We start from the raw sequence: 24083 nt of genomic DNA on the forward strand, positions 1-24083 counted from the left end.
GAATGCAAAGTTGAAGGAGCAACTTGAGAAAGGCCATTTGTCATGCATACAAGGCGAGAAGAACCTCAATGACCTTTTGAGCAATCAAAAGGAAGTTGTGGCCAAGGAAGGGATTGGGTTCGCACCCAAGTCCAAGAACAAGAAGAAGAATGACAAGGCCAAACGACCTCCTCCTCTCATGCAAACTTTTGTAAAGAGGGATAGGGTGCCTCTAAGGAGAAGAAGAATGATACGTCCATTTTGCATCATGCTTTTATATCGATATTTATTGCATTATGGGCTGTTATTACACATTATGTCACAATACTTATGCCTATTCTCTCTTATTTTACAAGGTTTACATAAAGAGGGAGAATGCCGGCAGCTAGGATTCTGGGCTGGAAAAGGAGCAAATATTAGAGACCTATTCTGCACAACTCCAAAAGTCCTGAAACTTCACGGAAGATGTTTTCCAAATATATAAAAAATACTGAGAGCAACAACTTCACCAGGGGGCCACACCCTGCCCATGAGGGTGGGGGCGCGCCCTACCCCCCTGGGCGCGCCCCCTACCTCGTGGGCCCCCTGGTGGCCCTCCGCAAGTATATGGAGTCTTTCGATGAAAAAAAAATCATAAGCCATCTTCTCGGATGAAAATCCGCCGCCACGAGGCGGAACCTTGGCGGAACCAATCTAGGGCTCTGGCGAAGCTGTTCTGCCGGGGAAACTTCCCTCCCGGAGGGGGAAATCATCGCCATCGTCATCACCAACGCTCCTCTCATCGGGAGAGGGAAATCTCCATCAACATCTTCATCAACACCATCTCGTCTCAAAACCCTAGTTGTCGCGACCCGACCCGAATGGATCAAGCGTTCTGTGCTCAGGTGTCATCCCTGGATCAGTAATGCTGACACCACACAGTACATCGAAGGATTTATAGCAGAGTGGCAATCACACACTTATTACATCGTTGTCTCAAAGAGAACTTATTACAATAAAAATGGCTTAAGGCCATCTAGTGTCGATAACAGCGGAAGACTTGGAAGATAAATGGGTCCATCAACTCCAACGGCATCACTGAGTATAGAAGCACGACCTAAAAGCACCTTACTCGTCGTCTAAAAAGTCTGCAACATGAGAAGTTGCAGCCCGAAAACGGGTCAGCACATGGAATATGCTGGCAAAGTAACACATAGAGAGTAATGGAATGAAACAGCTATACTATATGCATATATGGCTGGTGGAAAGCTCTATGGTTACAGTTTTGCGTAAAGCCAGTTTTTCCCTACTGCAAAGGAATAAATTTATTTAACTATCATGGTGGTTGTGAAACATCGAGAAGTAACATGATGAGATTCACATGATATTCTAGTACTAGATACTCAAGTTGTCCATAACCGGGGACATGGCTAATCATGATTAGTTTGTACACTCTGCAGAGGTTTGCGGACTTTTCCCCACAAGACTCGATCGCCTCCGTTTGGTTTCTCGCACTACATGGTGTTTGAGAAGACGGATGACCGAGACACAGTCTTTCAGAAGCACTAGCACCTTACATGTGGGGTAGACCGTACCACCTACAACCCCTACATCTGCTAGTCCACCCCGTAAGAGTTCGCACAACTTAGTCAACTATGCCAGAGCCCATAATGGCTTGTGGCTGCACACGGAAGTTTCTAGCATGAAAGATCTTATGATCCCTTTGAGCCTGGGTGGTGGTCCAAAAAAAATAGGCAAGTCCTGATAGACATCAGGTGCCTCAATCCACCCAGATGTGTGTTTAAGTTTCCACCTTAGATAAACCATTAAAATTATCAACTCACATCTGTCATGGATATCACTCACCCAATCCATGTCTACTAGCATAGCATGGCATAATAAGCAAACGTAGAAGTAACTCCCAAAGGTTTCATAATAATAATACAGGTGATAGGTACTACCTCATCTACTTCCCATCCCACAATTTAATTAGATCCTAATCATGCAATGTGAGAGGATTTATCTAATGCAATAAAACATGGGTTGTAGAAAAGGTATGATCAAAGTGTTACTTGCCTTGCTGATGATCCGCGAGTCCTAGGGTTTCGAAATAACAAGCGGCGCAATCCGGGTGATCTATTGTAGACAAACAACAAGCACACAATAAGTACTAACCTAATGCACAGGTAAAACTCGAACAAGAGATTGAACCATAAAGTTCAACTTAAGAACTCCGGTTGCAAAGAAAGAACGAACCGAACAAAGAAACGGAAAACAAACGGCGGAAGAAAACAACTCGGTTCTAGCAAGTTGAAACTAGGTCAAATTTTACCGGGGCAAAAACTTGTTTAAGTTGATTAGACGGAACGGCGGTTTCGAAACGAAACTCCAGGCGCTTGAATCACCTGATTCCGATAAACGAGCGAGAAGATAAACTAGAACGAAGATCGGATCTGAGATCGCGATCGCGGAATAAATCCGACGAGAAGAAAAAGAAGAACGGTTATACGAACGGACCTTCGTTAACCTAGAAGAATCCGGTGATCACGTTCGTTAGGACGAACGGTCCGGCGAACGGTCCAAAGGCAGCTAAATTGGAAAAGAAAACGAATCCGATCTAGGGTTTCGGAGAAGAAAACCGAAACGAAAAACCGATCTAGAAAACGAATCAGAGGAGAAGAAAAGAATCGGAACGATTAGAAGAAAACGATCCAAGGAAAAGAGATGCGGGGCAACCTCCGGCGAGGTCTCCGGTGAGGGCCTCCGGTGGCGTGGCATAGGGCGGCGGCGTGGGCAAGGTGCGGCGGCGCGGGTGTGGGGTGGCGCGGTGTAGGGCGTGGGGTGGGGTGCGGTGGAGGGCTTGGGGTTTGGTTTGATGATTTGGAGGGGGGGTGTTGGGGTATTTATATAGGTGAGGGGAGAGGAGACTTGGGGTAGGGGGCAAGAAAAAGAGAAGGAAAAGGAAAACGAAACAAAGGAAAGGGGGCTAGCCTAGAGTCCTTCTAGGACTCGGCTAAGAGGCAAGAGGCGGCGGCCTGGCTGCCTGCGCCTGGCGCTGGCGCACAGGGAGGCTGGGGCGGCGGCTGGCTGGGCCTTTGGCCCGGCTGGCCTGCGGGAGTTCCTTTTTTTAACGGTTTCACGCGCAGAAAAACATAGAAAAGAAAATCTAAACGGGCTCCAAAAATTCTAAAGTAAATTTTCCCCGACTCCTAAAAATGAGTCGAACAAAATGAACTTTACTCCGGACCTAAAATGCAATTTTTGAAAACATGCATTTTTCCCTATCCAAATTAAAGCAAACAAAACTCCAGAAAAACCAAAATTTGATTTATTCAGTAAATCTTCATTTTTCCTAAATTTGGGAAAGTCATATTATTCCCTCTCTTATTTTTGATATAGGAAAATAATTGAAGATCTAATAAATAAATCAAATGATCCTCTTTTCAAAATTTGAGAAAACTCAAATATGAAAATAACGAAATCCCCAACTCTCTCCGAAGGTCCTTGAGTTGCGTGAAATTTCTAGGATCAACCAGAATGCAAGAAAATATGATATGCATGATGATCTAGTGTATAACATTCCAAATTGCAAATTTGGGATGTTACAAACCTACCCCCCTTAAGATGAATCTCGCCCTCGAGATTCGGGTTGGCTAGAAAATAGGTGAGGGTGGTCCTTGAGCAAATCTTCTTCTCTCTCCCAGGTGGCTTCATCCTCTGAATGGTGGTTCCACTGAACTTTGCAAAACTTGATAACCTTGCTGCGAGTAACTCTACTGGCATAATCGAGAATCTTGACTGGTTTCTCCTCATATGTTAAGTCGTCCTTCAACTGAATCGCTTCAAGCGGCACGGTATCTCTTAGCGGTACCTCCGCCATTTCGGCATGACATTTCTTCAGCTGGGAAACATGGAATACATCATGAACTCCTGACAGTCCCTCTGGTAATTCCAACTTATAAGCGACTTCTCCCATACGTTGCAAAATCTTGTACGGTCCAACGAAACGCGGTGCTAACTTTCCCTTAACTCCAAAGCGCTTAACTCCTCGAAGTGGGGATACTCGGAGATAAACTATGTCTTCGGTTTCGTAAACCGTCTCCTTGCGTTTAGCATCTGCGTAGCTCTTCTGCCTGGACTGGGCTACCTTGAGCCTATCGCGAATCAACTTAACTTTCCGTTCAGACTCCTTAATCAAATCTGGTCCAAAGAATTGACGGTCTCCAACTTCGTCCCATGACAACGGTGTTCTGCACCTCCTTCCGTATAAAGCTTCGAAAGGTGCCATCTTCACACTGGTTTGGTAACTGTTGTTATAAGAAAACTCCGCATATGACAAGTTATCGTCCCAACTAGATCCATAATCTAGTGCACAAGCTCTCAGCATATCTTCCAAAATCTGATTGACTCTCTCGGTCTGTCCATCTGTCTGCGGATGAAAAGCTGTGCTGAACTCTAGTCTGGTTCCTAAAGTTTCATGCAACTGATTCCAAAACTTTGAGGTAAATTGGGTTCCTCTATCTGATACGATACTCCTCGGAACTCCATGCAAACAAATGATCCTAGTCATGTATATCTTTGCCAACTTAGCACTGGTGTAAGTGGTCTTAACTGGAATAAAATGTGCTACCTTTATCAAACGATCAACTACTACCCATATCGAGTCATAGCCTGATTTTGTCCTGGGTAGTCCTGTGATAAAATCCATGCCTATCTTATCCCACTTCCATTCGGGTATCGGCAATGGTTGTAACAATCCTGCTGGCTTCTGATGCTCTGCCTTTACTCTCTGACAAACGTCACAAACTGCTACATATGCTGCAATATCCTTCTTCATTCCGGTCCACCAAAATGTTTCCTTCAAATCCAAATACATCTTGGTATTCCCTGGGTGAATCGAATACGGTGAATTATGTGCCTCTTGCAAAATCAACTTCCTGATCTCCGGGTCATTGGGCACATAAACACGGTCCTCAAACCATAGGGTATCGTGCTCATCCTCCCGAAATCCCTTTGCTTTTCCTTTGCTCATTCCCTCTTTTATCGAAGCAATCTCCTTGTCAGATTTCTGAGCCTCTCTGATTTTATCCATCAATGTTGACTGAATCTCCAATGCTGCTACATAGCCTCTCGGAACTATTTTCAAACATAGCTCACGAAGGTTTTCTGCTAACTCCTTGGGTATTTTCCCCGTCATTACCATATTGACATGGCTCTTATGGCTCAATGCGTCAGCTACTACATTAGCTTTTCCGGGATGGTAATGCAATCTCATGTCATAATCCTTGATGAGCTCCAACCATCTCCTTTGTCTAAGGTTCAACTCCTTCTGCGTGAAAATGTACTTCAAACTCTTGTGATCCGTGTACACCTCACAATGATTTCCAATGAGGAAATGTCTCCACGTTTTCAATGCATGCACTACGGCTGCTAACTCCAAATCATGTGTGGCATAATTCAACTCATGAGGCTTCAGTTGCCGTGAAGCATACGAAACAACTCTTCCTTCCTGCATAAGCACTGCTCCAAGTCCTCGACGTGAAGCGTCGCAATACACCTCATAATCCTTGGTCTGATCTGGCAAAATCAATACTGGTGAGGTAACCAAACGTTTCTTCAACTCCTGGAAACTAGCCTCACACTCCTCAGTCCATTTGAACTTAGTATCCTTCTTCAGCAACTCCGTCATAGGCTTTGCAATCTTTGAAAAGTTCTCAATGAATCTCCGGTTGTATCCTGCGAGTCCAAGAAAATTCCGGATCTCTCCAACTGTTGTTGGTGCTTCCCATTCGGTTACGGTCTCAACCTGTGTGGGGTCAACTGCTATACCTTCTCTAGATATAACGTGTCCGAGGAATCCATCTTCCTTCAAGCAAAACTCACATTTGCTGAATTTGGCGTATAACTGATGTTCCCTTAGTTTCTCCAAAACCAAACGCAAATGTTCCTTATGCTCCTCTTCATTCTTTGAATAAACCAGAATGTCATCAATGAACACCACGACGAACTTATCCAAAAACTCCATAAACACTTTGTTCATCAGGTTCATAAAATAGGCAGGTGCGTTAGTCAATCCAAATGACATAACGGTATACTCATACAGTCCATATCTTGTGGTGAATGCTGTCTTAGGTATGCCCTGCTCCCGAATCTTCAATTGGTGGTACCCTGATCGCAAAGCGATCTTGGAAAACACTTTAGCTCCTTGCAACCGATCAAACAGATCATTGATCATTGGCAGTGGGTACTTATTCTTGATGGTTACTTCATTCAATCCCCGATAATCTACAACCATCCTTAATGATCCATCCTTCTTTTCCACTAGAAGTACGGGTGATCCCCAAGGCGAAGAACTTGGGCGAATGTAACCTTTATCCAATAACTCCTTAATCTGATTCTTAATTTCCACCAAATCCTTTGCTGGCATCCGGTACGGTCGCTTCAATATTGGGCCTGTACCTGGCAATAACTCAATCAAAAACTCAATGTCTCTATCCGGTGGCATGCCTGGTAATTCCTCAGGAAATACATCAGGAAAATCCTTTACCACTGGTACTTCTTCTTGCACAACTCCTGTTAAAGAATTTACTTGTGTCCTGTTTGGTACATGCCGGGATACATACTTGATCCTTCTCCCTTCGGGTGTGGTAAGCAAAATTGACTTACTAGCACACTCAATATTCCCTTCATACTTTGATAACCAATCCATGCCTAATATCACATCCAATCCTTGAGATTCCAATACTTTTAGGTCTGAGGGAAACACATAGTTACCAATCCTTAATGGTAACCGATCACACCATCGTCTAGCCATAAACTCCGCTCCTGGTGAGCTTACTAACATGGGTGACCTAAGGGCTTGGGTTGGCAGGTTATATTTATCCACAAATCCCCTTGATATGTATGAATGCGATGCACCAGTGTCAAAAAGAACAAGTGCGGTAAATGACTTAACCAAAAACTTACTGATTACTGCATCGGGCTGATCTTCAACCTCCTCCACATTAATGTGGTTCACCTGTCCCCTATTGAAAGGGTTCGGCTTCTTCCCAGAGCTTCCATTGCCATTTCCATTCTGGCCTTCGGGACATTCATTGGCATAATGTCCGGTCTTGGAACACTTGAAACAAGTGACTTGACTCAGGTCTCTCTTGGTTGGGGTCGATGGGATGGTACGGTTCTGGCCGTTGCTTCCTCCATTCCCATTACCATTCTTGTGGCCATTATGGTTGTGCGAGCTACCTCCTCCATGGGTGTGCTGAAACTGAAATCCCGGTTTAGGGGTAAAGCGGGGCTTCTGCTGGGCTCCAGAGTTATACTTCCCCTGTCCATACTTCCTCTTGCGGTTCTCAATCTGCTGTTGCTTCCCTTCAATCATGATGGCACGATCTACCAACTCCTGGTAGTTATTGAAACTCGCTACCATCAACTTCATGCTTAGTTCATCATTCAGTCCTTCCAGAAACTTCTCCTGCTTAGCTGCATCCGTAGCAACGTCATCTGGGGCATAACGTGCTAATTTGCTGAAATCGTCAACGTACTGGCCAACTGTCCTTCCTCCTTGGCGTAGGTTACGAAACTCACGCTTCTTTATGGCCATAGCTCCTGCTGAAACATGGGCAGTGCGGAAAGCTTGCTGAAACTGATCCCATGTGACAGTGTCAACTGGGTAAGTGGCTGTGAAATTCTCCCACCATGCTGCCGCGGGTCCGTCAAGCTGGTGAGCGGCAAACTTCACTTTCTCACCATTCGTGCATCCTGCAGTGGTCAACTCCCTTCCTATCTTGCGGAGCCAATCATCTGCTACTATTGGCTTGGTGCTACTGGAAAACACCGGCGGATTCAGCCTAAGAAAACGGGCTATGTGGTCAACAGGTGGTGATGGTGGTGGGTTGTTGTTCTGCTGGTTCTAGACTAACATCTGCATCAATTGATTCTGTTGCTGGATCAACTGAGTAAGCTCCGGTGGGAATCCATTGTCACGTCTCGGAGGCATCTGAGGGTTTAGAAAAGACGAGAATTGAGAATAGAGTGAGGTCTAAAGGAAAACACTACCCATATGCACATGAGGCAAAAGCACACAAAATCACTTCAATCAATCAAGGGCTTACAATCGGTCTAAACTATCGCAAAAGTTCTCGACTATAATGTTTACATGGGGGAATACTACTACTATCTGGTGGTCATCTAGAAATTTGAACCGGTGGAAGACTCCATGATATCTGCTCCAGCTTCGTCTTCAAAGTCGGGTTCACTTGGGTCCGAATCGGTGTCGTCGATGATGATGTAGTTGTCCGGACATGCGACGTACTCGTCTTCTTCCTTGGATGCTAACTTCCTCTTGAGTTCTTCAATCTCCTGCTTAAGATCGCCATTGTGTCTTGCTAGAGCTACGATCTCGTCCATGTAGTCCTTGCGTGTAGACTTCAGTTCTCCTTCTAGCTCAATGATCCTTGCCTTCGCATTCTTCAGCTCTATCATATCATTGCACATCTGGTTCTCGTGGCGTCGAATGTGCTGGTTTAACTCCTGGATGAATGATGCAATGGATCTATCCTTCTTGGTGCTGACTAACTCCCATTGTTCATCTCGGCGTCCGCAAATCTGGTAGATAGTGTCCTTGAGGTCTTCTTGATAAACTTCTCCAATGCGTCCTATGGTGATATGAGCTGCCATGCTCCTTCCCAGACTCCAGGTTGGTGCATTGAAAACACTATCTATGGGTTTCATGATTGGCGCGAATGTCCTTCCCGGAACGTGAGCTTGAATCTTCCAGCACTCCTCTTCAGGCAGAGTGGCGTTGAAAGTTCCCGTGAAGCTTGGTAATCCAATGTTCAGGTACTTGGTGACTTCCTTCAGGTGAAATCCAAATGGTGTGCCTTCATCCGGTTGAGCGTACTTAATCTTCGCGTGCGTCATCCTAGAAGAGTAGAAAAGATGAGGAGTTAGAAAATGAGAAGAGAATGGTGATCTATGGCTTTAACTTAGTGGTCGTGTCCTACAGTCAGCGTGTGCTCTGATACCATCCTCTGTCGCGACCCGACCCGAATGGATCAAGCGCTCTGTGCTCAGGTGTCATCCCTAGATCAGTAATGCTGACACCACACAGTACATCAAAGGATTTATAGCAGAGTGGCAATCACACACTTATTACATCGTTGTCTCAAAGAGAACTTATTACAATAAAAATGGCTTAAGGCCATCTAGTGTCGATAACAACGGAAGACTTGGAAGATAAATGGGTACATCAACTCCAACGGCATCACTGAGTATAGAACCACGACCTAAAAGCACCTTTCGTCGTCTAAGAAGTCTGCAACATGAGAAGTTGCAGCCCGAAAACAGGTCAGCACATGGAATATGCTGGCAAAGTAACACATAGAGAGTAATGGAATGAAACAGCTATACTATATGCATATATGGCTGGTGGAAAGCTCTATGGTTACAGTTTTGCGTAAAGCCAGTTTTTCCCTACTCCGAAGGAATAAATTTATTTAACTATCATGGTGGTTGTGAAACATCGAGAATGGTTGACAGCATTCCGATCCCAATTAAGTGAACAATTAAAACCCAACAACATTAATTAGAAGTAACATGATGAGATTCACATGATATTCAAGTACTAGATACTCAAGTTGTCCATAACCGGGGACACGGCTAATCATGATTAGTTTGTACACTCTGCAGAGGTTTGCGCACTTTTCCCCACAAGACTCGATCGCCTCCGTTTGGTTTCTCGCACTACATGGTGTTTGAGAAGACGGATGACCGAGACACAGTCTTTCAGAAGCGCTAGCACCTTACATGTGGGGTAGACCGTACCACCTACAACCCCTACATCTGCTAGTCCACCCCGTAAGAGTTCGCACAACTTAGTCAACTATGCCAGAGCCCATAATGGCTTGTGGCTGCACACGGAAGTTTCTAGCATGAAAGATCTTATGATCCCTTTGAGCCTGGGTGGCGGTCCAAAAAAAACAGGCAAGTCCTCATAGACATCAGGTGCCTCAATCCACCCAGATGTGTGTTTAAGTTGCCACCTTAGATAAACCATTAAAATTATCAACTCACATCTGTCATGGATATCACTCACCCAATCCACGTCTACTAGCATAGCATGGCATAATAAGCAAACGTAGAAGTAACTCCCAAAGGTTTCATAATAATAATACAGGTGATAGGTACTACCTCATCTACTTCCCATCCCACAATTTAATTAGATCCTAATCATGCAATGTGAGAGGATTTATCTAATGCAATAAAACATGGGTTGTAGAAAAGGTATGATCAAAGTGTTACTTGCCTTGCTGATGATCCGCGAGTCCTAGGGTTTCGAAATAACAAGCGGCGCAATCCGGGTGATCTATCGCAGATAAACAACAAGCACACAATAAGTACTCATCTAATGCACAGGTAAAACTCGAACAAGAGATCGAACCAGAAAGTTCAACTTAAGAACTCCGGTTGCAAAGAAAGAACGAACCGAACAAAGAAACGGAAAACAAATGGCGGAAGAAAACAACTCGGTTCTAGCAAGTTGAAACTAGGTCAAATTTTACCGAGGCAAAAACTTTTTTAAGTTGATTAGACGGAACGGCGGTTTCGAAACGAAACTCCAGGCGCTTGAATCACCTGATTCCGATAAACGAGCGAGAAGATAAACTAGAACAAAGATCGGATCTGAGATTGCGATCGCGGAATAAATCCGACGAGAAGAAAAAGAAGAACGGTTATACGAATGGACGTTCGTTAACCTAGAAGAATCCGGTGATCACGTTCGTTAGGACGAACGGTTCGGCGAATGGTCCAAAGGCAGCTAAATCGGAAAAGAAAACGAATCCGATCTAGGGTTTCGGAGAAGAAAACCGAAACGAAAAACCGATCTAGAAAACGAATCAGAGGAGAAGAAAAGAATCGGAACGATTAGAAGAAAACGATCCGAGGAAAAGAGACGCGGGGCAATCTCCGGCGAGGTCTCCGGCGAGGGCCTCCGGCGGCGTGGCGTAGGGCGGCGGCGTGGGCAAGGTGCGGCGGCGCGGGTGTGGGGTGGCGCGGTGTAGGGCGCGGGGTGGGGTGCGGTGGAGGGCTTGGGGTTTGGTTTGATGATTTGGAGGGTGGGTGTTGGGGTATTTATATAGGTGAGGGGAGAGGAGACTTGGGGTAGGGGGCAAGAAAAAGAGAAGGAAAAGGAAAACGAAACAAAGGAAAGGGGGCTCGCCTAGAGTCCTTCTAGGACTCGGCTAAGAGGCAAGAGGCGGCGGCCTGGCTGCCTGTGCCTGGCGCTGGCGCACAGGGAGGCTGGGGCGGCGGCTAGCTGGGCCTTTGGCCCGGCTGGCCTGCGGGAGTTCCTTTTTTTTAACGGTTTCGCGCGCAGAAAAACACAGAAAAGAAAATCTAAACGGGCTCCAATTCTAAAGTAAATTTTCCCCGACTCCTAAAAATGAGTCGAACAAAATGAACTTTACTCCGGACCTAAAATGCAATTTTTGAAAACACGCATTTTTCCCTATCCAAATAAAAGCGAACAAAACTCCAGAAAAACCAAAATTTGATTTATTCAGTAAATCTTCATTTTTCCTAAATTTGGGAAAGTCATATTATTCCCTCTCTTATTTTTGATATAGGAAAATAATTGAAGATGAAATAAATAAATCAAATGATCCTCTTTTCAAAATTTGAGAAAACTCAAATATGAAAATAACGAAATCCCCAACTCTCTCCGAAGGTCCTTGAGTTGCGTGAAATTTCTAGGATCAACCAGAATGCAAGAAAATATGATATGCATGATGATCTAGTGTATAACATTCCAAATTGCAAATTTGGGATGTTACACTAGTTCATCTCTTGTATCCAATTCTTGTCTCCAAGTCCGGGATTGGTGCTAGTAGGTTGCTAGTAGTGTTAATTACTCCTTGTAGTTGATGCTAGTTGGTTTGATTGGTGGAAGATCATATGTTCAGATCCTATATGCATATTAATACCTCTCTGATTATGAACATGTTTATGCTTTGTGAGTAGTTACTTTTGTTCCTGAGGACATGGGAGAAGTCTTGCTATTAGTAGTCATGTGAATTTGGTATTCGTTCGATATTTTGATGAGATGTATGTTGTCTCTCCTCTAGTGGTGTTATGTGAACATCGACTACATGACACTTCACCATTATTTGGGCCTAGAGGAAGGCATTGGGAAGTAATAAGTAGATGATGGGTTGCTAGAGTGACAGAAGCTTAAACCCTAGTTTATGCGTTGCTTCGTAAGGGGCTGATTTGGATCCATATGTTTCATGCTATGGTTAGGTTTACCTTAATACTTTTGTTGTAGTTGCGGATGCTTGCAATAGAGGTTAATCATAAGTGGGGTGCTTGTCCAAGTAAGGGCAGTACCCAAGCACCGGTCCACCCACATACCAAATTATCAAAGTACCGAACGCGAATCATATGAACGTGATGAAAGCTAGCTTGACGATATTCCCATGTGTCATCAGGAGCGCTTTACATCTTATAAGAGTTTGTCCAGTCTTGTCCTTTGCTACAAAAAGGATTGGGCCACCTTGCTGCACCTTATTTACTTTTGTTACTTGTTGCTCGTTACAAATTATCTTTTCACAAAACTATCTGTTACCACTTATTTCAGTACTTGCAGAGAATACCTTGTTGGAAACCGCTTATCATTTCCTTCTGCTCATCGTTGGGTTCGACACTCTTACTTATCGAAAGGACTACGATAGATCCCCTATACTTGTGGGTCATCAAGACTCTTTTCTGACACCGTTGCTGGGGAGTGAAGCGCCTTTGGTAGGTGGAATTTGGTAAGGAAAAATTTATATAGTGTGCTGAAATTTACTATCACTTGTTACCATGGAAAGTAATCCTCTGAGGGGCTTGTTCCGGGTATCTTCACCCTGACCAGTAGAGCAAAGAGTTGCTCCTCAACCTACTAAACCTACTGAAAATGAAAATGAAAATGCTTGCTTTGAAGTTGCTTCGGGTATGATAGAAAAACTGCTAGCTAATCCTTTTTTAGGAGATGGAACAAAACATCCTGATGAACATCTGATATATGTGGATGAAGTTTGTGGATTATTTAAGCTTGCAGGTGTACCTGGAGATGTTGTTAAGAAGAAGGTCTTCCCTTTATCTTTGAGGGGAGATGCATCGACATGGTATAGGCTATGTGATGATATGAGGTCTTGTAATTGCAAACGATTGAAATTGGAATTTCATCAGAAGTTTTATCCTATGCATCTTGTTTATCGTAATCGCAATTATATATATAATTTTTGGCCTCGCAAAGGAGAAAGCATCGCTCAAGCTTGGGGGAGGCTTAAATCAATGTTATATTCATGCCCCAATCATGAGCTCTCAAGAGAAATGATTATTCAAAAAATTTATGCTCGGCTTTCTGATAAGAATTGCACCATGCTTGATACTTCTTGTGCTGGCTCTTTTATGATGAAGACTATTGAATTCAAATGGGATTTATTGGAAAGAATTAAACACAACTCTGAAGATTGGGACCTCGACAATGGTAAGGAGTCAGGTATGACACCTAGTTTTGACTGTGTTAAATCTTTTATGGACTTGACACTAAATGGGGACTTGACACTGAGATAGTAGCTTCTTTCTGTGAATGTTTTGCTTCCTATGTTGATCTCCCCAAGGAGAAGTGGTTTGAATATCATCCTCCCATAGAAGTAAAAGTAGCTGCACCTATTAAAGTTCAAGAAAAGACTATCACTTATAATGATCCTATTGTTCCTACTTCTTATGTTGAGAAACCACCTTTCCATGTTAGGATAAAGGATCATGCTAAAGCTTCAACTGTAGTTCGTAAAAGCAATATTAAAACATATACACCTCCTGAGAAAGTTAAAGTTGAACCTAATATTGCTATTGTTAAAGATCTCTTGTGTGATAATATAGATGGGCATGTTATTTATTTCTATGATGAAACTGCTAGAATTGCTAAACCCTGTGATAAAGATAAACCTGGACTTGTGGTAGGCATGCCTTTTATTTCTGTTAAAATAGGAGATCATTGTTATCATGGCTTATGTGATATGGGTGCTAGTGCTAGTGCAATACCTTATTCTTTATACCAAGAAGTTATGCATGCTATTGCACCTGCTAAGATGGAAGGTATTGATGTCACAATTAAACTTGCCAATAGAGATACCATTTCACCGATGAGAATTGTTAGATATGTTGAAGTCTTGTGTGGGAAAACTAAATATCCTGCTGATTTTCTTGTTCTTGGTTCCCCACAAGATAGCTTTTGTCCCATTATATTTGGTAGACCCTTCTTAAATACTGTTAATGCTACCATAGATTGCAAAAGAGATGTTGTTACTATCGGTTTAGATGATATGACTCATGAATTTAATTTTTCTAAATTTAGTAGACAACACCATGAAGAAGAATTACCTAGTAAGGATGAAATTATTGGTCTTGCTTCTATTGCCGTACCTCCTAGTGATCCTTTAGAACAATATTTGCTAGACCATGAAAATGATATCTTTATGAATGAAAGAAGGGAATTAGATGAAGTATTCTTTAAACAGGAACCTATTCTGAAAAACAATTTACCTGTTAAAATCCTAGGGGATCCTCCTCCACCCAAGGGTGATCCCGCGTTTGAGTTTAAACCGTTACCTGATACTCTTAAATATGCTTATCTTGATGAGAAAAATATATATCCTGTTATTATTAGTGCTAACCTTTCAGAGCATGAGGAAGAGAGATTATTGAAAACTTTGAAGAAGCACCGTGCTGCTATTGGGTATACTCTTGATGATCTTATGGGCATTAGTCCCACTCTATGTCAACATGAAATTAATTTGGAAGAAGATGCTAAACCAGTTCGTGATCATCAACGCCGGCTGAATCCTAAAATGAAAGAAGTGGTAAGAAAGGAAATACTAAAGCTCCTTGAGGCAGGTGTAATTTATCCCGTTGCTGATAGTCAGTGGGTAATCCCTGTCCATTGTGTCCCTGAGAAGGGAGGTATTACTGTTGTTCCTAATGATAAAGATGAATTGATTCCTCAAAGAATTATTACAGATTATAGGATGGTAATTGATTTCCGCAAATTAAATAAGGCTACTAAAAAGGATCATTACCCCTTACCTTTTATCGATCAAATGCTAGAAAGATTGTCCAAACATACACATTTTTGCTTTCTAGATGGTTATTCTGGTTTCTCTCAAATACCTGTGTCAGCCAAAGATCAATCAAAGACTACTTTTACATGCCCTTTTGGTACTTTTGCTTATAGACGTATGCCTTTTGGTTTATCTAATGCACCTTCTACCTTTCAAAGATGCATGATGGCTATATTCTCTGACTTTTGTGAAAAGATTTGTGAGGTTTTCATGGACGACTTTTCCGTCTATGGATCTTCTTTTGATGATTGCTTGAGCAACCTTAATCGAGTTTTGCAGAGATGTGAAGAAACTAATCTTGTCTTGAATTGGGAAAAGTGCCACTTTATGGTTAATGAAGGTATTGTCTTGGGGCATAAAGTTTCTGAAAGAGGTATTGAAGTTGATAAAGCCAAGGTTGATGCTATTGAAAAGATGCCATGTCCCAAGGACATCAAAGGTATAAGAAGTTTCCTTGGTGATGTCGGTTTTTATAAGAGGTTCATTAAGGACTTCCCGAAAATCTCTCGGCCTCTGACTAATTTATTACAAAAATATATACCATTTTTCTTTGATGACAATTGTGTAGAAGCATTTGAAATACTCAAGAAAGCATTGATCTCTGCACCTATTGTTCAGCCACCTGATTGGAATTTACCCTTTGAAATTATGTGCGATGCTAGTGATTATGCTGTTGGTGCTGTTCTAGGACAAAGAGTTGATAAGAAACTAAATGTTATTCAATATGCTAGTAAAACTCTAGACAATGCTCAAAGAAATTATGCTACTACTGAAAAAGAATTCTTAGCAGTTGTATTTGCTTGTGATAAGTTTAGACCTTATATTGTTGATTCCAGAGTAACTATTCACACTGATCATGCTGCTATTAAATATCTTATGGAAAAGAAAGATGCTAAACCTAGACTTATTAGATGGGTTCTCTTGCTACAAGAATTTGATTTGCATATTGTTGATAGAAAAGGAGCCGAGAACCCCGTTGCAGACAACTTGTCTAGGTTAGAAAATGTGCTTGATTACCCACTACCTATTGATGATAGCTTTCCTGATGAGCAATTAAATGTCATAAATGCTTCTCATACTGCTCCATGGTATGCTGATTATGCTAATTACATTGTTGTTAAGTTTATACCACCTAGTTTCACATACCAGCAAAAGAAAAAAGTTCTTCTATGATGTGAGGCATTACTTTTGGGATGACCCACATCTTTATAAAGAAGGAGTAGATGGTGTTATTAGACGTTGTGTACCTGAGCATGAACAGGAACAGATCCTACGCAAGTGTCACTCCGAAGCTTATGGAGGACACCATGCTAGAGATTGAACTGCACATAAGGTACTGCAATCTGGTTTTTATTGGCATACTCTCTTCAAGGATGCCCGTAAGTTTGTCTTATCTTGTGATGAATATCAAAGAATTGGTAATATTAGTAGACGTCAAGAAATGCCTATGAATTATCCACTTGTTATTGAACCATTTGATGTTTGGGGCTTTGATTTTATGGGACGTTTTCCTTCCTCTAATGGTTATACACATATTTTAGTTGCTGTTGATTACGTTACTAAGTGGGTAGAAGCTATTCCATCTAGTAGTGCTGATCATAACACTTCTATTAAAATGCCTAAAGAAGTTATTTTTCCAAGATTTAGAGTCCCTAGATATTTAATGACTGATGGTGGTTCACATTTTGTTCATGGTGCTTTCTGTAAAATGCTTGCTAAATATGATGTTAATCATAGAATTGCATCTCCTTATCACCCTCAGTCTAGTGGTCAAGTAGAATTGAGTAATAGAGACCTCAAATTAATTTTGCAAAAGACTGTTAATAGGTCTAGAAAGAATTGGTCCAAGAAACTTGATGATGCATTATGGGCCTATAGAACTGCATATAAAAATCCTATGGGAATGTCTCCGTATAAAATGCTCTATGGAAAAGCATGTCATTTACCTCTCGAACTAGAACACAAGGCTTATTGGGCTATTAAAGAACTTAATTATGATTTTAAACTTGCCGGTGAGAAGAGGTTATTTGATATTAGCTCACTTGATGAATGGAGAGCCCAAGCCTACAAAAATGCCAAGTTGTTTAAAGAAAAAGTTAAAAGATGGCACGACAAAAGGATACAAAAGCGTGAGTTTAATATAGGTGATTATGTATTGCTATACAGCTCTCGTTTAAGATTTTTTGCAGGAAAACTTCTCTCTAAATGGGACGGTCCTTCCGTTATCGAGGAGGTCTACCGTTTTGGTGCCATAAAAATCAACAACTTCGAAGGCACAAATCCGAAGGTGGTGAACAGTCAAAGAATCAAACACTATATCTCAGGTGATCCCATAAATGTTGAAACCAATGTTATTGAAACCGTAACCCTGGAGGAATACATAAGGGACACTTTCCGGAATGTTTCAGACTCCGAAAAGGAATAGGTATGTGGTATAGTAAGTAAACCGACTCCAAAATAGTTTTAAGGCAATATTTCTCCGTTTTGGAATATTTAGAAAAACAGAAAAATAAGCAGCAGTCCGGGAAGGACACGAGGGCTGCACGAGGGTGGAGGGCGTACCCTACCCTGCAGGGCGCGCCCCCTACCTCGTGGGCACCTCGTGTGCTCTCCGGACTCCGTTTTCGTACACGACACGTATTTTGGTCGGTAAAAATTCATTATATAATCTCCCGGAGGTTTTGACTGCCGTATTACGCAAAAATCTCCTATCTTTGTTTCGAGCAGTTTTCTGTCAGGGTTGTAAAGTCTAGGCACTATGTCGTCTCCCTCCTCCTCCAACCATGAGGGCAACGATGCTTGGCTAATGAAGGTAGAGCTGAAGAGAGAAGAACCTATGGAGATCAACAAGGATGAAGGGATCAAGAAGGCCATGGAGGATCAAGTTCCAGCAACAGAAGACACCCTTCAACTGGATCACAATCTTCTTACCCCAACATAAATCGAAGCTTTCAAGATGATTGAGTTGGCTCGTATACAAAATAAGTATCTCACACGTGAAAATAATTTGTTGAAGGAGCATATCATCGCACTTAAGGGCATTATCCGCAAGTTAGAAGACCTCCTACGCTCGATGTGCGACTATCCATCATCAACAACTCCACGTTCTCCACCAACAAAGAAGAATTGAGTATCTGGTATGGGCACTCCACTTGGCAACTGCCAAGCTTGGGGGAGTGCCCCGGTATCGTATCACCATCACTTTGTCTTTACCGTTTTTCTTAGTTCGATCCTTTTGGTAATATCTTGATCTAGTAGAATAAAAGTTCTTAGTATGATCTAGTTGTGAGTTTTGCTTTATTATCCTTCTATGTAATCGAGTCCGTGAGCTATATAATAAAGATTAGTGTTGAGTCAAGGGCTTGATTATTTTGCCATGATCCTAAGTGGATAAAAGAAAAGAGAAAGAAATAAAAAGAAACAAAGAGATCACGTGACTCTTATGGAGAGTAATGAGCTCACATAGAAAGAGTATGATGAATAAAAGTTGTTGAGGGTTGACAAACACAGTTTTGGTCATCGTTGCAATTAATAGGAAGTAATAAAGAAAGACAAGTCTTCACATATAAATATACTATCTTGGACATCTTTTATGATTGTGAGCACTCATTAAAATATGACATGCTAAAGAGTTGACATTGGACAAGGAAGACAACGTAATGGGTTATGTTTTCTTACAACTGAGATAAATTATATTGTCTTGGATCTTCCAACATGATGAGCTTGCCTATCCCCCTCATGCTAGCCAAATTCATTGCACCAAGTAGAGATACTACTTGTGCTTACGAATACCCTTAAACCAGTCCTGCCACAAGAGTCCACCATATCTACCTATGGATTGAGTAAGATCCATCAAGTAAGTTTTCATCAGTGCAAGCAATAAAAATTGCTCTCTAAATATGTATGATTGATTGGTGTGGAGGAAATAAGCTTTATATGATCGTGTGATATGGAAGTAATAAAAGCGACAGACTACATAATAAAGGTCCATATCACAAGGGGCAATATAAAGTGATGTTCTTTCACATTAAGATTTTGTGCATCCAACCATAAAAGCGCATGACAACCTCTGCTTCCCTCTGCGAAGGGCCTATCTTTTACTTTTATCTCCTACATTGCATAAGAGTCATGGTGATTTTCACCCTTCCTTTTTTACACTTTATTCCTTTGGCAAGCACAGTATGTTGGAATGATCCTGGTATATATGGCTAATTAGATGTGAGTTTTCATGAACTATTACTGTTGACATTACCCTTGAGGTAAAACGTTGGGAGGAAAAACTATAAGCCCCTATCTTTCTTTGTGTCTGATTAAAACTCCATACCCATAAGTATTGCGTGAGTGTCAGCAATTGTGAAAGATTATATGATAGTTGAGTATGTGGACTTGCTGAAAAGCTCTTATACATTGACTCTTTCCAATGTTATGATAAATTGCAATTGCTTCAATGACTGAGATTGTAGTTTGTTAGTTTTCAATGAAGTTTACGATTCATACTTGATATTGTGATTGAATTATTACTCTAGCATTAGAGATCATATGACAAGAATTATATAAGTTGTTGTACTAAGAATGATCATGATGCCCTCATGTCCGTATTTTATTTTTATCGACAACTCTATCTCTAAACATGTGGACATATTTTTCGATTTCAGCTTTTCGCTTGAGGACAAGTGAGGTCTAAGCTTGGGGGAGTTGATATGTCCATTTTGCATCATGCTTTTATATCAATATTTATTGCATTATGGGCTGTTATTACACATTATATCACAATACTTATGCCTATTCTCTCTTATTTTACAAGGTTTACATAAAGAGGGACAATGCCGACAGCTGGGATTCTGGGCTAGAAAAGGAGCAAATATTAGAGACCTATTCTGCACAACTCCAAAAGTCCTGAAACTTCACGGAAGATGTTTTCCAAATATATAAAAAATACTGAGAGCAAGAACTTCACCAGGGGGGCACACCCTGCGCCCGAGGGTGGGGGCGTGCCCTACCCCCTGGGCGCGCCCCCTACCTCGTGGCCCCCTGGTGGCCCTCCGGTGGCCATCTTTTGCTATATGGAGTATTTCGATGGGAAAAAATCATAAGCCATCTTCTCGGACGAAACTCCGTCGCCACGAGGCGGAACCTTGGCGGAACCAATCTAGGGCTCTGGCGAAGCTGTTCTGCCGGGGAAACTTCCCTCCCGGAGGGGGAAATCATCGCCATCGTCATGACCAACGCTCCTCTCATCGGGAGAGGGCAATCTGCATCAACATCTTCATCAGCACCATCTTTCCTCAAAACCCTAGTTCATCTCTTGTATCCAATTCTTGTCTCCAAGTCCGGGATTGGTGCTAGTAGGTTGCTAGTAGTGTTAATTACTCCTTGTAGTTGATGCTAGTTGGTTTAATTGGTGGAAGATCATATGTTCAGATCCTATCTGCATATTAATACCCCTCTGATTATGAACATGTTTATGCTTTGTGAGTAGTTACTTTTGTTCCTGAGGACATGGGAGAAGTCTTGCTATTAGTAGTCATGTGAATTTGGTATTCATTCGATATTTTGATGAGATGTATGTTGTCTCTCTTATAGTGGTGTTATGTGAACGTCGACTACATGACACTTCACCATTATTTGGGCCTAGAGGAAGGCATTGGGAAGTAATAAGTAGATGATGGGTTGCTAGAGTGACAGAAGCTTAAACCCTAGTTTATGCGTTGCTTCGTAAGGGGCTGATTTGGATCCATATGTTTCATGCTATGGTTAGGTTTACCTTAATACTTCTGTTGTAGTTGCGGATGCTTGCAATAGAGGTTAATCCTAAGTGGGATGCTTGTCCAAGTAAGGGCAGTACCCAAGCACCGGTCCACCCACATACCAAATTATCAAAGTTCCGAACGCAAATCGTATGAATGTGATGAAAACTAGCTTGACGATATTCCCATGTGCCCTCGGGAGAGCTTTACATCTTATAAGAGTTTGTCCAGGCTTGTCCTTTGCTACAAAAATGATTGGGCCACATTGATGCACCTTATTTACTTTTGTTACTTGTTGCTCGTTACAAATTATCTTATCACAAAACTATCTGTTACCACTTATTTCAGTACATGCAGAGAATACCTTGCTGGAAACCACTTATCATTTCCTTCTGCTCCTCATTGGGTTAGACACTTTTACTTATCGAAAGGACTACGATAGATCCCCTATACTTGTGGGTCATCAAAGAACAATGTGAAGGGTGGTGGTGTCAAGAAGAGAAATGGTACCCCTTCCAACAAAGTCGGCGACTTTAACCCTTCCTATGTGTTATGTCGTGCTAGTGATGGGCCTGTTTATGCTAAATTTGTTGGTTCTCCTTATGAGTAAATTGAATGGTCTATTTGGGTTCCTAAGACCCTTTTCACTAACATCAAAGGACCCATTACAAAATGGGTACCTAAAACCAAGCATTGATCTCTTGTATGTGTTTGCTTCCGGTGGGGGATCATGGTTGCTCGATAGTGGAGCCACTAATCATATGACCGGAAGCAAGGACTTTGTGGTGGACGTGCCCAAGATTCTATGCCCACCAATGTAGAGTGGGGTGATGCCTCATCCTCTAAGGTATTGGGGCTTGGTAAGGTTGTCATTTCTCATGATCTCACGATCGAGAAGGTCATGCTTGTTGAGTCCCTTGCATACAATTTACTTTCTGTTCGTCAACTTGCAATCATGGGCTTTGCCACTTTCTTTGATATTGATACTGTGGCCCTCTTGTGGAGCAAGACTCTTAAAGTAGCCTTTCTTGGGCATGTCGAGAACGGTCTCTATGTGATTAACTTTTCGGAGCGACCCACTAAGACCGCGGCATGCCTAATGGCTAAAGTTGATGTGGGGTGGCTTTGGCATCGCCATTTAGCCCATGTCAATATGAGATCTTTGCAAAGTCCTCTCAAGGGGGACCATGTCCGTGGACTAACAAATGTTAGTTTTGCCAAAAATCGTGTTTGCAGTGCCTGCATTGAAGGAAAGCTACATGAGAAGGCTCACCCTCCCACGACTATCATTTACTGAAAGAGGCCTTTGGAGCTCGTTCACTTGGATCTCTTTGGGCCTCCATCCTTTGATAGTCTTGGGGGTAGAAAGTATTGCTTGGTGATTATGGATGACTATTCAAGATACACTTGGGTGTACTTCTTCAAGAGGAAGAGTGAGACCCAACAAACTGTCATTGACTTTGCAAATGAAGCTCAACGCCAACATAATGCAAAGATCTTGACAATAAGAAGTGACAATGGCACCGAGTTCAAGAACTACACCTTGGATGAGTTTCTTAGTGATGAGGGGATCAAGCATCAATATTCCGTGCTTTACACTCCTCAACAAAATGGTGTGGTGAAGAGGAAGAATCGGATGTTGATGGATGCGGCAAGGACCATGATGGCGGAGTTCAAATCTCCATACAACTTTTGGACCGAAGCCATCAACACCGCGTGTCATGCATCCAATCGGCTCTATCTCCGCAGAGGCTTAAACAAGACTCCATATGAGATACTCACCGGCAACAAGCCCAACCTCAAGTACTTTCGAGTATTCGGGTGTAAGTGTTTCATTCTCAAGAAAGGTGTTCATTTGTCTAAATTTGAGGCTAGAGCCTAAGAGGGCATATTTGTTGGTTATGCTACAAACTCTCATGCTTACCGTGTCCTCAATAAGTCCATGAGACTTATTGAGGAGACGTGTAATGTGGAGTTTGATGAGAATAATGGCTCCCAAGTGGAGTAAAGTGGCACTTGTGATGTAGGTGATGAAATTCCTCCCCAAGCTATAAGAAGAATGGGTGTTGGTTTTATCCTACCCATTAAGTAACCCCTTGTGGCCAAAGGAGAAGGACAATGTTCCACTCAAGTGGAACCATCACCAACCCAAGGCCCACATGCTTCCGAAGAACAAAGTGAAGGCCCTCAACCTCATGAACAAGACCAAGGGCAAGATCAACCTCAAGATGGTGTTGAACCACCAAGTGATGCCCAAGGTCAAGTTCTCTCCTTCGAGCAAGTTCAAGATCAAGAGAAAGCTCAAGATCAAGAACAAGCCCAAGACGACGCTCAAGATGATCAAGTAACCGCTCCTCAACTCACACCTGAGGAGGAATTGGAGTGTTGTGCTACCAAGATTGCATCCAAGCTCTCTAGCAAGGGTCATCTCATGAAAAATGTGCTTGGAAGAATTCGAAAGGGGGTAAGCACTCGTAGACAATTGTCAAACTATTATGAACATCATGCGTTTGTCTCTTGTGTTGAACCCCAAAAGGTCTATGAGGCGCTCGAAGATCCGGATTGGCTTAATGCCATGCATGAAGAACTCAACAACTTCGAGCACAACAAGGTGTGGAGGCTGGTGCCAAGGCCAACGGGGAACCATAACATCATTGGAACCAAGTGGATATTCAAGAACAAGCAAGATGCTCATGGAATTATTGTCCGCAACAAGGCTCGCTTGGTAGCACAAGGATACTCCCAAGTCGAGGGTATCGACTGCAATGAAACCTTTGCTCCCGTTGCTCACCTTGAATCTATTCGTTTGTTGATTTCTTATGCTTCTCATCATAACTTCAAGTTGCAACAAATTGATTTGAAGAGTGCTTTTCTTAATGGTCCTATTAATGAGTTGGTGTATGTCAAGCAACCCCCGGGTTCGAGGATCCCTATTTCCCCGATCATGTGTACCAACTCGATAAGGCATATGGCCTTAAACAAGCCCCACGTGCGTGGTACGACCACCTTACCGAGTTGCTGAAAGATCATGGGCTTGAAATTGGGAAAATCGACCCCCCTCTTTTTACTAAGAAGGTCAAAGGGGAGTTGTTTGTGTGCCAACTATATGTTTTATGACATTATCTTTGGTTCTCCTAACAAAGCTTTCAATGAGGAATTTGCCGCTCTCATGACCTCAAAGTTCAAGATGTCCATGATGGGAGAGTTGAAGTTCTTT

The sequence above is a fragment of the Triticum urartu genome, chromosome 7A (assembly GCF_056163025.1).
Source record: "Triticum urartu cultivar PI428250 chromosome 7A, HENAU_Tu73, whole genome shotgun sequence".
Taxonomy (NCBI): domain Eukaryota; kingdom Viridiplantae; phylum Streptophyta; class Magnoliopsida; order Poales; family Poaceae; genus Triticum; species Triticum urartu.